Genomic DNA, 14647 nt, shown 5'->3' with positions numbered 1-14647 from the left:
ACTGTGAGGCTAAGAGTCCACCTTATTGTACAAAGGTCCATTCAAGAGTCTGATAATAGTGCGATAGAAGCTGTCCTTAAGCCTCGAGGTACATGTCTTCAGGCTTTTGTATCTTGGGTCTTGTGATGTGCTGAGCTGTGTGATGAGCTCCAGAAAATTTATAAACACGATTTCCCTTTCATAAAATCACGTTAAATTGGTTTGATCGCATTAAGCTCTTCTGAATGACCAGCCATTACTTCATTCCTCCTGTTTGAAATTCGCCCATCTGTTACATTTGGGACGTCTTCAGTGTTCTCTGCTGTGATGACTAATGCAAATTATTGATTTAAATTATCTGCCATTTCCTTGCTTCCCTTGATTAATTCCCTTGTCTCACTCTCCCAGTGTCCCATCCTGACCTGAACTACCCCATTTCTTTATCTCTATCCATTGAAGCTCTCACTGGTTGTTTCACATTATTTCAAAGTTCAAAGTGAATTCTATTATCAAAGTATATATATGTCACCATATACAACCCTGAGATTCATTTTCATGTAGCATACTCAGCAAATGTTTTAAATGGTAACTATAACAGGATCAACGAAAGATTAACCAGAGTGCAGAAGACAACAAACTGTGCAAATGCAAATATAAATAAATAGCAATATATAACGAGAACATGAGATAATGAGATAAAGAGTCCTTGAAAGTGAGGTCATTGGTTGTGGGAACATTTCTATGATGGGACAAGTGATGTTGAGTGAAGTTATCCCTTTTTGTTCAAGAGCCTGATGGTTGAGGGGTAATAACTGTTTCTGAACCTGGTGGTGTGAGTCCTGAGGCTCCTGTACCTTCTACCTGATGGCAGCAGCAAGAGAAGAGAGCATGGCCTGGGTAGTGGGTGTCCCTGGTGATGGACGCGGCTTTCCTACTACAGCATTTCATGTAGATGTTCTCAATGGTGGGGAGGGCTTTACCTGTGATGGAATTGGCCTTGTCTACTACTTCTTGTAGACTTTTCTTTTCAAGGGCATTGGCGATTCCTTACCAGGCTGTGATGCGTCCAGTCAATATACTTTTCACTATACATCTATAGAAATTTGAAAAAAAGGTTTTCTTTCTTTCTTTTCAAATCTTTTTATTGTTATATTATACAGAAGAAATAACGTGAGTACGTTGAAGTAACAACACTTACAATGTCTCAAAAAAGACATTATCTTAAAGATTGAAAAAAATTTTTTGTGATAACAAAAAAAGCCTACTAAGCAGAAAAGTGAGAAAAAAAAGGAACCCATTAGGTGTACAACCCCAGAGTCATGGGTCATACAAAAAGCTTCTAAAAATAAACATCAAACTGCCAGCAAAAAAAGAAAATGTACTAAAAAATTTACAATTAGATCATGGAAAAATTATATTGTTTAAATGTTTTAAATGTCATGCCAAATCTCCACAAAGTCCTAAGGAAGTAAAGGTACTGCTGTGATTTCTTCACAATTGCACTTACTTGCTGGGCTCAGGACAGGTCCTCTGAAATAGTAATACCCAGGAATTGGGTTGCTAACCCTCTCCACCTCTGATCATTCAATGAAGACGGGCTCAAAAACCTCTGGTTTCTTCCTCCTGAAGTCAATAATCAGCTCCTTGGTCTTGCTGACACTGAATAAGAGGTTGTTGTTGTGACACCACTCAGCCGGATTTTCAATCTCCCTCCGATATGCTGATTCATCACCACCTTTAATTCGGCCTATGACACTGATGTTGTCTGCAAACTCGTATATGATATTGGAGTTATGCTTAGCCACATAGTCATAAGTGTAAAACGAATAGAAGAGGGGACTAAGTACACATCCCTGTGGTCCACCTGTACTGATGGAGATCGTGGAGGAGATGTTGTTACTAATCCGAACTGACTGGGGTCTACAAGTGAGGAAATCAAGGATCCAATTGCACAGGAAGATATTGAGGCCAAGGTCTTGAAGCTTATTTGAGGGGATGATGGTCTTGAATGCCGAACTGTAATTGATAAAGAGCATCCTGATGTATGTGTTTTTGGTGTCCTGATCTTCCAGGATTGAGTGAAGAGCTAATGAGATGGCATCTGCTGTAGATCTATTGCTCTGGTAGGCAAATTGGAGCGGATCCAATTTGCCTCTCAGGTAGAAGTTAATATGTTTCATCACCAACCTCTCAAAACATTTCATCACAGTGGACGTAAGTGCAACTGGGCGATAGTCATTGAGGCAGGTCACCATGCTCTTCCTGGGCATGGCTATGGTTGAAGCCTGCTTGAAGCAGGAGGGTACCACACACTGCCGAAGATAGAGGCTAAAGATCTCAGTGAACACACCAGGCAGTTGATCAGCATAGGTCTTTAGTGGTGGCCATGTACCCCACATGGTCCGGATGCTCTCCACGGGTTCGTCCTTCCGAAGGCAGCCTGCATGTCAGCTTCACAGACTGAGATTATAGGATCATCGGCGGATGTGGGAGTTTGCGAGTCTGCATGTTCTGATGGTCGAAGTGAGCACAGAAGGCATTGAACTCATCTGGGAGTGAAGCTTTGCTGTCTCGCATGTCGCTTGATTTAACTTTATTCAAACCCTGCTACAGCTGGCGAGCATCCCTCGTTGATTCAATTCTGGTCCGGAATTTCCACGTTGCCTGTGAGGTGGCTTCCCGGAGATCATACCTTTACCTCTTGTAACTCTCTTAGTCTCCAGACTTGAATGCCTCTGATCTGGCCCTCAGCAGATTTTGGATCTCATGGTTCATCCAGGGCTTCTGATTGGTGAAGACTCTGAATGATTTCGTGGGGACCCACTCATCTGCAGCTGTTTTAATAAAGTCCGTGACAACCTTGGTGTTTTCATTCAGATCTCTAGATGAGTGCTTGAATATGGCCCAGTCCATTGACTCAAAGCAATCCTGTAATCACTCCTCCAGTCAGCGCTCCTTATCTTAGTGTACTAGTGGTCTAGTATGTTGGGACCTCTGGTGCAGCAGGTTATATGCTGGTGGAAATTGGGCAGGGTTTTCTTCAAACAAGCCTGGTTCAAGTCTCTGACTTTAAGTTGAAATGTGTCAGGATGGGCTGTTTCCTGTCTAGAGACGACGACATGCACTGTCGCGAGCGCTTGATTATTTGCCATATCTTTGCAATACATTTACTTAAGTTGAGGACAAAGTATTCCCCCACCGGCTCAAATTCCACCTGGAATCCTACCATGGTGTGATCAGTACCCAGTGAAAGATCCTTAACTACATAGCCTCTTAATAATCTTATTTCAGTATACATGGGCCAATCTAAGACAACATGTTCCTGGGTAGATCCTGTAACATATTACTCAAAGAAATAATCCCTGATATACAGCACTTGTCTAAAAACTTCTTTTATACTGTTTTCTTACTAGTTTTGTTAGCCCAATTGACATTCAGATTAAAATCGCCCATGTTAGTTGCAGGGCCCTTCTTATACACCTTCGATATTTCCCCATTTAAGCTTTATCTTACTGTGAGGCCAAAACCACACCCACCCTGGTCTTTTCCTCCCTACTCTTTATTTCCACCTATATCGATTCTATGTCACGATCCTCTGCATCTATATCGCTATTCACCATTGTACTGACACCTTCCATGATTAAAAACACTGCTCCACCTCCTTTTCCTTTCTGTCTATTCTTCTGGAACATCAAACAGCCTGGAATATTGAGTTCCCGCTCCTGATCACCCTGCAACTGTGTCCCTGTAATAGCTAGTAAATTAAATTCATTTATTTCTATTTGTGTCGTCAGCTCATCTATCTTGTTACCAATGCTGCATGCATTCAGATAAAGAGCCTTAAGCTTTGTTTTTTTTTATTTACTCTGATTCCAGCTTCTTCTGCTCACTTCACTTTTGCTTATATTATCTGCTTTTTTCTGTCAGATTTTGATTTGCATTCTCCCTTTCCTACCCAACACCACTGCTCCCTCATTGCTCTTTTACTAAATTTCCCAAAACATACATACACTCTCCTAATCCTAATTATGTAATTCACCAGGACACTGGTTACCAGCACTAAATCTATCCCAATAGAACAGTATTCTCTTTCCTCTGTACTGATGCAGTGCCCCATTTCACCCACACCAAACTTTCAACTACATGAATATACTCTTCTTGGGCTTCCAGCCGGGCACAGGCATCGATTTTAAACAATGTTTCGATGACAAACTCTGCCATCTTCATCAGGGATGATGCCTGGGCATGTCTAGTCCAGTGGTACTTATACCCCCATCGTCCGTCCCTCTAACCAATCAGAATCAAATGCCACCAGACTAGAGATGCCCAGGCATCATTCTTGATGAAGACGGCAGAGATTGTCATCGAAACATTGATTAAAATTGATAGCTGTACCCAGCTGGAAGCCCTAGAAGAGTTTATTCGTCATATATGCCAGGAAAGCTCTAGATCCTTTTTGAACTATATATTTACTTTCCTGATTTTATTTACTCTCTGCCAATTGCATGCAACTCAGATAATAATGTAAAGTTTATTACTCCTGTGGTTCTTTTAATTTTGCCCTGATCTTCTCATAATCTATCAGTGAAGCCTCCTTGCTGGTCCTACTAAGCCATAAGTGCCTATATGGACCATGACAACTGTTCTTCCCACTCTCACACCAAGTCTTTCTTCAGCCCGGAAGAACTATCCTTACACAAAAACAAAATGCTGGAAGACCTCGGAGGATCAGGATCTGTAGAGGGAAATGGATAGTCAATATTTTGGGTTGAAATCCTTCTATCGTCAACATTTTGGACCAGCGTGAGGCGTCGAGTAGCAGCAGGACTCGATGCACCTGAACGTAAGTCGTAACTGTGTTTTTTCTGACACTCATTATGTGAATATGGTTTTGTTATGCTTCTCGTTTTTAAGTGATTAGTTTGTGATTTCGACCTGTGCAGGTTTATATTCTGGGTTACTTAGGGTTATTCTGGGCCAGCGCTCATTGCTGAGTCCTGGATTCAAGTTCTGTGTGCTCAAGTCCCGAGTAAGGGAGCTCTTAGTTTGATTATTCTCTGTATTATTCTCCAAATAAACCTTTTTCAGTTATTTCTACTATTGAGTCCTGAGTTTGCTCCGCACCCGAGTCTGCTCATGGACCCAGCAGAAATTGATCAGCTTTGCATGCCATTGGCCTGCCAGGGCCAGACAGTTGGGTGGCATGAGCAGCTTTCCAGGAGATACTTGCATCATTGCAGAAAGACTCTGGTTTCGAGCATTTGCCTGTGTGTCCTGCTACATGTTCCTAGAACCACTAAATTGAAGAAGGAGAAGCTAAAGTCAGACTTATTGGTACTACAGTAGCGTAAAGGGAATTACAGAGGCATGAGACGGGAGTTCGCCGGAATTGATTGGAAAAGAACACTGGCAGGGATGTTGGCAAAGCAACAATGGCTGGAGTTTCTGGAAGCAATTCGAAAAGCACAGGATATATACATCCCAAAGAGGAATAAATATTCTAAAGGAAAGATGACACAACCGTAGCTAATAAGAGAAGTCAAAGCCAGTATAAAAGCCAAAGAGAGGGCATATCGTAGAGAAAAATATTTGTGGGATGTTAGAGGATTGGGAGAACTCGAAGATAAAATGTTGAGATTTTATAAAGCACTGGTGAGGCCTCACTTGGAGTATTGTGAGTGGGTTTCGCCCCCTTATCTGAGAAAGGATGTGCTGAAACTGGAGAGGGTTCAAAGGAGGTTCACAAAAATGATTCCAGGATTAAACGGCTTGTCATATGAAGAGACTTTGATGGCTCTGGGCCTTTATTCACCAGAATTCTGATGAATGAGGGGTGATCTCATTGAAACCTATTGAATGGTGAAAGGCCTTGATAGAGTGGATGTGGAGAGGATGTTTCCAATGGTGGGAGAGTCTAAGACTAGAGGACACAGCCTCAGAGGGGCCTCAGTTTAGAATGGAGATGAGGGGGAATTTCTTTAGCCAGAGGGTGGTGAATCTGTGGAATCCTTTGCCACAGGCAGCTGTGGAGGCCAAGTCTTTATGTATATTTAAGGCAGAGGTTGATAGATTCTTGATTGGTCAGGGCATGAAGGGATACGGGGAGAAGGCTGGAGATTGGCTCTGAGAGGAAAATTGGATCAGACATGATGAAATGGCAAAGCAGACTCAATGGGCTGAATGGTCTAATTCTGCTCCTATATCTTATGGTTTTGTGGTACAATGGGGACCCTGAATCCTGCCACGAGTTCTTAAATTAATGCTCCTTAGTCTTTGAATTGCAACTCACAAAGTTCCCCTCGGACAGGAGTAAGGTGGCCTATATAGTTTCCCTCCTCTCGGGCAGGGCCCTTTCATGGACAACAGCTTTATGGGAGAAGGATGCTCCCATGTGTTCTGATATAAATTTAGTTCTAAGAATGATGAGGAGGGTATTTTTTCATCCTGCTAGGGACGAACAGCCAGCCAGCAGACTCCTCCAGCTGCATCATGGCTGACTATTCCATTGACTTCCATACCCTAGTGGCAGAGACCAGGCGGAACAATGAGGCTTTGGTTGCTCTGCTTAGACGGGGATTAAAGGACCAGCTTAATGACGTTCTTCTGACCAGGGATCATGTGGAGGATTTGGAGGAACTTATTGACATGACCATAAGAATCAGAAACCAACTTTTTAAATACCACACTGCCTACCTTTCCGATTTCACACTCTACTGATATCACGGACAAAATTTTAGGTTTAAATCCTTATCAGAAGGGATTGATGGCAACTATTTATGATATAATTATGAAAATACAGCCAGGTATAGCTGATAAAATTAAAAATGAATGAATGGGAAAGGGAACTTCAACTTCAACTTCAACTATGGAGAAATGGGAAAAAATACTTCAATTAGTTAGCTCTTCCTCTATATGTGCTAAACATACGCTGATACAATTTAAGGTAGTGCATAGGGCCCAATGTCTAAAGATAAACTAGCCTGTTTTTACTCCCATATAAATCCTATTTGTGACAGATGTCACTCTGAGGTGGCTTCTTTGACTCATATGTTCTGGTCCTGCCCTCTCTTGGAAAAATTTTGGAAAAATATTTTTAATGTTATTTCAACAGTTTTGCACTTTGATTTACAACCTCATCCTATTACGGCAATTTTTGGTTTGCCAATGACGGAACATAGTTCTCTATCCTCTTCAGCCTGTCGGATGATCGCGTTTGTTACATTAATGGCCAGAAGATCCATTTTATTGAATTGGAAAGAGACCAACCCCCTTACTACATTTCAATGGTTTTCCCAAACTATATCATGTTTAAATTCAGAAAAAATCAGAAGTGTCATTTTTGATCCTTCGGTTAAATTTGAAGAGACTTGGAAGCCATTTATTCAACATTTTCATATGATGTAGTTTGACCTTTTCCGAATCCTTTTTATTAACTTAGAATATATGAATAGAGGAGCGGAGTTGACGACATTAATGAATATATTCGATCTAATATATTGGTTCAGCCTTGTTTTGTTCTGTTTGCTTTTTTTGGGGTTTATCCATTAGTTCTATTTTTTTTAGTTTTACTCATTTTTTGTGTTTTTTTCTTGGCAATATCCTTTTCTCTTTATTTCTTTTTTCTCCATGATTAACTATATCAAGAGTTTGGAAGTCTATTACACATGTACTATTTGTATTCTTTTTGTATATGTTTATTAACAATAAGGTAATTCCAATCTCTTTGTATCACTGTTGTTATTATGTTTATGAACTTGAAAATTAATAAAAAGATTAAAAAAGAAAGAAAGAATCAACAACTGTATTTCTGAAAGAAGGAGAGAGAGATGTGGCGAGTTCGCCTGGAGGGCCGGTTCTCAGAACTTTCCACAGTCAGTTCTGGAAGAACCCACGCAACTTGGAAGGACCCAAGTCTCCCCAGCGGAGCGAGAGAGACATATGAAGCAGAGGCGTTGCTTATCCTGTGGTAAGGTTAACCACTTCTGAGTCACCTGCCCTGAGCTGTCTGGAAAACTTCCAGAACCATCCAGTCAGAGGGAACTGTAATAGTTTCAAGGCTCTCTCCCGTTCCTCATCTGGGAATGAAGCCTTGTTATCATCTATGTTGCTTGGTTTCATTTTGTAAGAAGTGATAACATTCAAGTCCTTCAACAGCTGTCGAGCATTCTTCAGTGATTCCAGCTTGGTTCAGAATTGCCACCGCACGTGAGATGGTTTTCTGGAGATGATACCTGGACCTTTTGTATCTTACTTGGTCACCAGACCTGAATGCCACTGAATAATCTGATTGGTGTCAACCACTCTGCCCAGAGATCACCCTCTCAGCAAATTATTGCCTTGTACACTTCACAATTACAATATTTCAGCTAACTAGGTGCTAGAAATTATGCTCCAATTGTACAACTCTAATTAGTCCTCATTAGAAATATAGATGACATCCTTGAACATTGTACAAGCCTTAAAAAATTCAGTATAACTTCACCAGATTGATACCAGGATGAAGGTCTGTCCTTGAATGAACAGACTAGACTTCTAATTTCTGGTGTTTCAAAGGATTAATTAAATGAGATGGTTAAAGATTTTAAGTACTGCTATTTAACTGTCAATAATGAGAATCTATTTCCTCTAATTCTTGGGAATCTTGAACAAGAGATATGAAAATGGGAACTAAGCTAAGCCAGGGTTATGTCCAGAATTATTTCTTCACTCTATTGTGGAAATCCAGAGCTCTTTGTTCCCAAAGAGCAGTACTGTCATATTGTGTAACTTCAAAACGTCAGCCATGATAGAACTAGTTCAAAGGAAAACAGGAAAGTCAAGAGATGCGAGTCTAATTCCATCTTTTACTTAAAGCAAGGTGTGTCACGTATCACATGGTAGCATGATGACATGATGATGTATGCAATTCACATAATTATAGATAAAACACATAATGAATTATTTAAATGAAAAAGAATGCTTAATTAGTATGTGTGTATGTATGTATGTATGTATGTGTGTGTGTGTATATATATATATATATATATATATATATATATATATACACACACACAAGATTACTCAAGTATTACTGAAGTATTAAAGACACAACACTCCTCCCTGCTTTGCTATTAACCCCAACACAATAGAGAATGCTTCTCAACTATATACACAGTATATTATAGAAAAAATCTGCTATATACAACTACAGCACAGTAAACTTTAACTTGTCCCATTCAGGCCTAAAGTTTTAAACACTGTGGAGGATTCCTTACTCTTGTGGGTTAGGATCTTTCCTGGCGAGGGATGTCAACTCTGCTTGGCAGGTGAGACCTGTGGCTGTGAAACAATCTCAGGTGTGTTCTGGGGCCTCCTCCGTGGTGCTTGTAGGAGTTGACTCTGAGACTGCAGGAAATGGTTCTGACAGCTCTAGATACCTTTCTTCTCCTTTTTTCTTCTTCTAGCTTGTGCATCTTGATCTTGGGAAGGTCCATTTAGTTAACTGGAGCATTCTGTCATTAATCCTTCTATTGTTCCCTTTACGATCTGATCTCTTCTCTTGGTTTCCGCATCCACAACATCATCTGACAAATCTTCAGTTTTCGTATCTCTATTGACTCCTTTCTTCTGGCCTTCCATCCATCCAGCTGGGTGTTGGTCTTTGCATCTACTTTTACAAGCAGCTTTTTGTCTCCCACTTGAGGTTCATGCAATAACATAATGCATGCAGAGTAGATTCTGGCTCTTTATACCTCACAAAAGCTGAATGCTTGCCACTTTCATGTAGCTCCTGGAGATCTCTTTCAGCTTAAAACCAAGCCACATTTCGCAAGTAACTCAAACAACAGGAATTCTGCAGATGCTGGAAATTCAAGCAACACACATCAAAGTTGCTGGTGAACGCAGCAGGCCAGGCAGCATCTGTAGGAAGAGGTGCAGTCGACGTTTCAGGCTGAGACCCTTCGTCAGGACTAATTGAAGGAAGAGTGAGTAAGGGATAATCCCTTACTCACTCTTCCTCCAGTTAGTCCTGACGAAGGGTCTCGGCCTGAAACGTCGACTGCACCTCTTCCTACAGATGCTGCCTGGCCTGCTGTGTTCACCAGCAACTTTGATGTGTGTTGTTTCGCAAGTAACTGTCTGATTAACACATCAGAGGCTTTTGCAGATACATTACTGACTGAAAGCTGTTGTAGTTGGACCACTGCTTTCATCACGTTCACAATTCCTCTGAGCAGCATGGTCCAAAACCTTGGTCCAATATTCTTGCCAATCAGACACAGAGGCTGGCACCTATACCTGTTTGCCCTCTGATGGGCAACAGTTCATGGTGTTCAACATGGAGACAGATGTGGCATCATCTAGTATCTTCCTAAATTAGCTTTCAGTTGATTCTGTTGCAGGGGATGTGGCATGCAAATAGTGGATGGATATCCAATCAAGTAGTTGTCTCAGCCAATCACATCCCCAAAATGCTGGCCCTCCTGTTTTTTTTTGACCACATACAAGCTCAATGTGGTTTGTTGGTTGTTGTATTTCACTGTTATGGGTATCATTCCCACAGGAGTTACATTTTCTCCAGTACAAGTTCTTAGTTAGATATCTGCAGGATACAGTTTAGTATCTTTGAAATGCTATTCAAACTCATTTCGTGTAATTACTGAAACAGCTGAGCCAGGGTCCAATTCTAGTTTAATTAATTTGCCATTAACTTCTGGTGTAAGCCATATTGCTTGTCTACTGTTAGTCTTCACATTGTAAATCTCAAGGCTACGTAGTCCTGTTTCACTCTCATCATTATCAGATTTTTCATCAACAGCATGCAGATTAGTGGTATTTTTGAAACTGCAATTTGATTTTTTATCATTTTCTCTTCCCTATGCAGTCTATGTATTTTTATCTGTCCAACATGCTCTTTGTATGTGTCCTACTTTGTTGCATATTCTGTAAGTTTCATTTTTACCTCTGTATTAGTCTGGTGTATGTGAGTCGTTGCCACAATTTGTTCAGACAGGCAGATTTCTGTTTAGATGTTGCAATTTTGTTCATGTTCACTCTTCTTCCTGACTGCGATTCATATGTGTCTCTGTCTACAGTTTCCATTGTTATAGTGATTTCAACTGCTCTTATAGATGTAAACTGTGCTTCAGTTAGGAGCTGTTTTTGAATGCTTTCCTGTTATGTTTTGTAACTACAAACATTAAACTAATTCAAAGGAAAACAAGAGAGCCAAGAGATATGACTCTCACTTTGTCTTTTACTTTAAGCAAAGTGTGCCATATATCACATGGTAATGTGATAACGTATGCAATTCACGTATTTATACATATAACCTGTAATTAATTATTTAAATGAACAAGAGTGCTCAATCAACCTATATACACAACAAGTACTGTTCCTTTATTATGTCACTTTCTAACTATGGATGTCTTTTGTTGTTGAGCCAAGCATAATGTAATAAGTGTGTTCTATCCACACCAGCCAAAGGTCAGCACTCACAGAGTTACAGTGAGCTTAATCTTTGCTGCAGGAAAAGTGTGCTTTTGACTGAAAACAAACTCAGTTTTGCTTGTGTTACAACAGTGATTAAATGTAAATAGCACAATGTTGAAAATTGGTGAAAGATGTTCAAAGTTCAAAGTAAATTTATTATCAAAGTACATACATGTCGCCAAATTCAACCCTGAGATTTCTTTTCTTACAGGCATTCACAGTAGAATAAAGAAACACAGTAGAATCAATACAAAAACCTCACACAAAAGACTGATAAACTGTGTGAATACAAAAATAAATTAATAATAGTAATAAATCAATAAGTAGATAAATAATACTGAGAAAATGAGAGTGAGTCCATAGGTTATGCTCAATAATCAGTTCAGTATTGTGGTGAGTGTAGTTAGCCACGCTGGTTCAGGAGTCTGATGGTTGAAACGTAATAACTATTCTTGAACCTGGTAGTGTGGGACCTGTATCTCATTCCTGATGGTAGCAGCAAAAGGGAGCATGGCTTGGGTGGTGGAGGAGCTTTATGGTTGATGCTTACAGCCAGGGGTGCAGTGCTAGCCTGAGTGCGTCCGGCACCTCTTTAAGGAAAAAGCCGAAATAAACAAGCTAATTAATTAGGAGCCGCCCAGGGTGATTTGAGTATCTCAGAAACTGCTGATCTCCTGGGATTTTTACGCACAACAGACTCTGAAGTTTACAAAGAATGGTGCCAAAAACAAAAAAAATCCAACGAGTGGATTTAACAAGACGTTTTCCCTCACAGAACAGCCACTCGCTGGATTTTTTAAAATAATTTTCAGGGGATGATGGTTTTAGATGCAGAGCTGTAGTCAATGAAGAACATCCTGATATATGCATCTTTGCTGTCCAGATGTTCCAGAGCTGAGTGAGCTGATGAAATGGCATCTGATGTTAACCTGTTGTGACGGTATGCAAATTGGAGTGTATCCAAATCACTCCTCAGGCGGATATGTAGATGAGTGAACTTTTACTTTTTTAGCAACAGGTACAGTGGATTCCAGTTAATTAGGATACATCAGGAGCAATACATTGTGGCCCAATTAGCCAAAGTTTCATTGATATAGCTAAAAAGGTATAAAAAAGACAAACTACTCTTTAACTGAGTAACAAATTATGTATTTGAGTAAAATAGAGAGAAAATTAGAATATTACCAATACTAATACAGTACTATAAAATTGTGTATTTGTTCCCAATAGTTATCGGTCAATGAATTTATCCAGTGAACACTGCCTTGTTCTTCTGATTGACTGTAAATGAACAAAATCAGCTCAGAGACTTAGTACAGATAATGGACTGCCTTCGTATAATGCTTTCAACAATCGCACCTTCCCAATCTTTATTTACATTGTAACATTCAAGATGATTTTTGATACCTTCAAACTCTTCTTAGGTCCTAACTTGTTGAAGTAGTGAAATCATTTCATTTTCACTCACGGCGGTTTCTGGCATCTGCACATCTGAATGCTTGAAACCGCAGTGAGCATAACTGTTCTGAATGATCTCTCTGCTTGTTTCTCACCAAACGTCAGCGACAAAAATCGTTGTTTTTTGAACACAATCACATGCAACTGACACTATTTAAAAACTGTTCACTCTAAGTACGATGTAGTGTTTAACAGCCACACAAGTGCATGCCCAATTAAGCAGCATAGTGTTCCAAATAAGTGACGGGAATCCTGGATATTTTCTCAATTAGTTTTAGTTCTTTAAGAGGTGTCTCAAGTAAGCAGTTGCCCCAATTAACCAATGCCCCATTAACCAGAATACATTGTATATAAGCCTTAAGTTTGGGTTTAAAAAAACCCTGTGTATTTCCTCTGAAAATCCCTTTTGCTCCATTCCTATCCTGTTCAAAGCAGGGTTCTTGAGAATGTCTTAGTGGAAGAATCTTCAAGAAAATAAATTTCCTTATTGGGCTTTACTTGAAAGGAAAGAAGGTGTCCTTAAACTTACAACAATCACCAAATGAATCAAACGAAATGTGCTGTGTGATAACAGTAATCCTCCTTCATGTCATTGATCTATCATTGGAGTGGTAAGCAGTGGGCCCAATATAGATCACTGATGGAGTAGACTGAAATAGTTGAAAATGTTATTTGATTGCAATAGTCCAAAATGAACAGAAGGTGGCTTACCATTAATCAAAACAAAAAATTAGCTTTGCTGAGAATGTTCTTCTCCTTGTCCAAAGAAGTAATGAGAGAACATAATGTTTACATTTTCTGGTAAGGTTATGGAATTTAGTCTCATGGAGCTGGAGTTAGAATGCAGTGTCACTGCTCAGATTCTGTGAAAATGGTATCTTTTTTACTTGCTTTATTTACAGATGCAGTGTGGAACTGGCCTTTCTGGCCCAATGAGCCTCACTGCCCAGCAACCCATTTATTTACTTAGAGGTACAGTGTGGAGCGAGGGCTCGTCCAGCCCTGCGAGCTGCTCCACCCAGCAACCCCCGATTGAACCCTAATCTAATCATGGGACAATTTACAATGACCAAGTAACCTGCTAACCGGTACATCTTTGGACTGTGGGAGGAAACCAGGGAACCAGGAGAAAACTCACACATTCCATGGCGGGAACGTACAAACTCCTTACAGAGGACACTGTCACAAGGTGAACGTACCAACTCCTTACAGACGGTACATAAATTGTACTCTGAACTTTGACACCCCAAGCTGTAATAGCATGGCGCTAATTGCTACACAACTGTGGCACCCATCTTCTTTGGGTGCCAAGCCTTGGTTTCTAGTTCAGTCGGTTGTGATATACATGAATATTAACAGGGATAGACCAATGTGCAGATGTTATCTGAGATTGAAAGATATGAACCCATCCCCACTTATTTCTCACCATGTGCCGGTCAACAACCTATGTATAGGAAGAAATAAAATTAGTGCTTCTAGTAAATCATCTTTCATTTATCCTGCTGAGTATTTCCAGCATTATCTATTTTTTAAATTCAGAGTTACAACCTCTGCCATTTTTGTTTCTTTTTTCTGTTCGAATGGATTAATGGGCGGATTAAGAAGGGAATTGTTTATGTTTTTGTAGAGTTGGGGGAGAACTTCAGCAGCTGGATACGTATGGAGTCTTCCAGGACTCGGTGTCAGGCCCATTACAATTTATCATCTTGGTTAATGACCTGCATAAAATGCCGGATGA

This window comes from Mobula hypostoma, chromosome X2 (assembly GCF_963921235.1).
Source record: "Mobula hypostoma chromosome X2, sMobHyp1.1, whole genome shotgun sequence".
NCBI lineage: Eukaryota > Metazoa > Chordata > Chondrichthyes > Myliobatiformes > Myliobatidae > Mobula > Mobula hypostoma.
Note: the sequence above shows the minus strand (reverse complement) of the source record.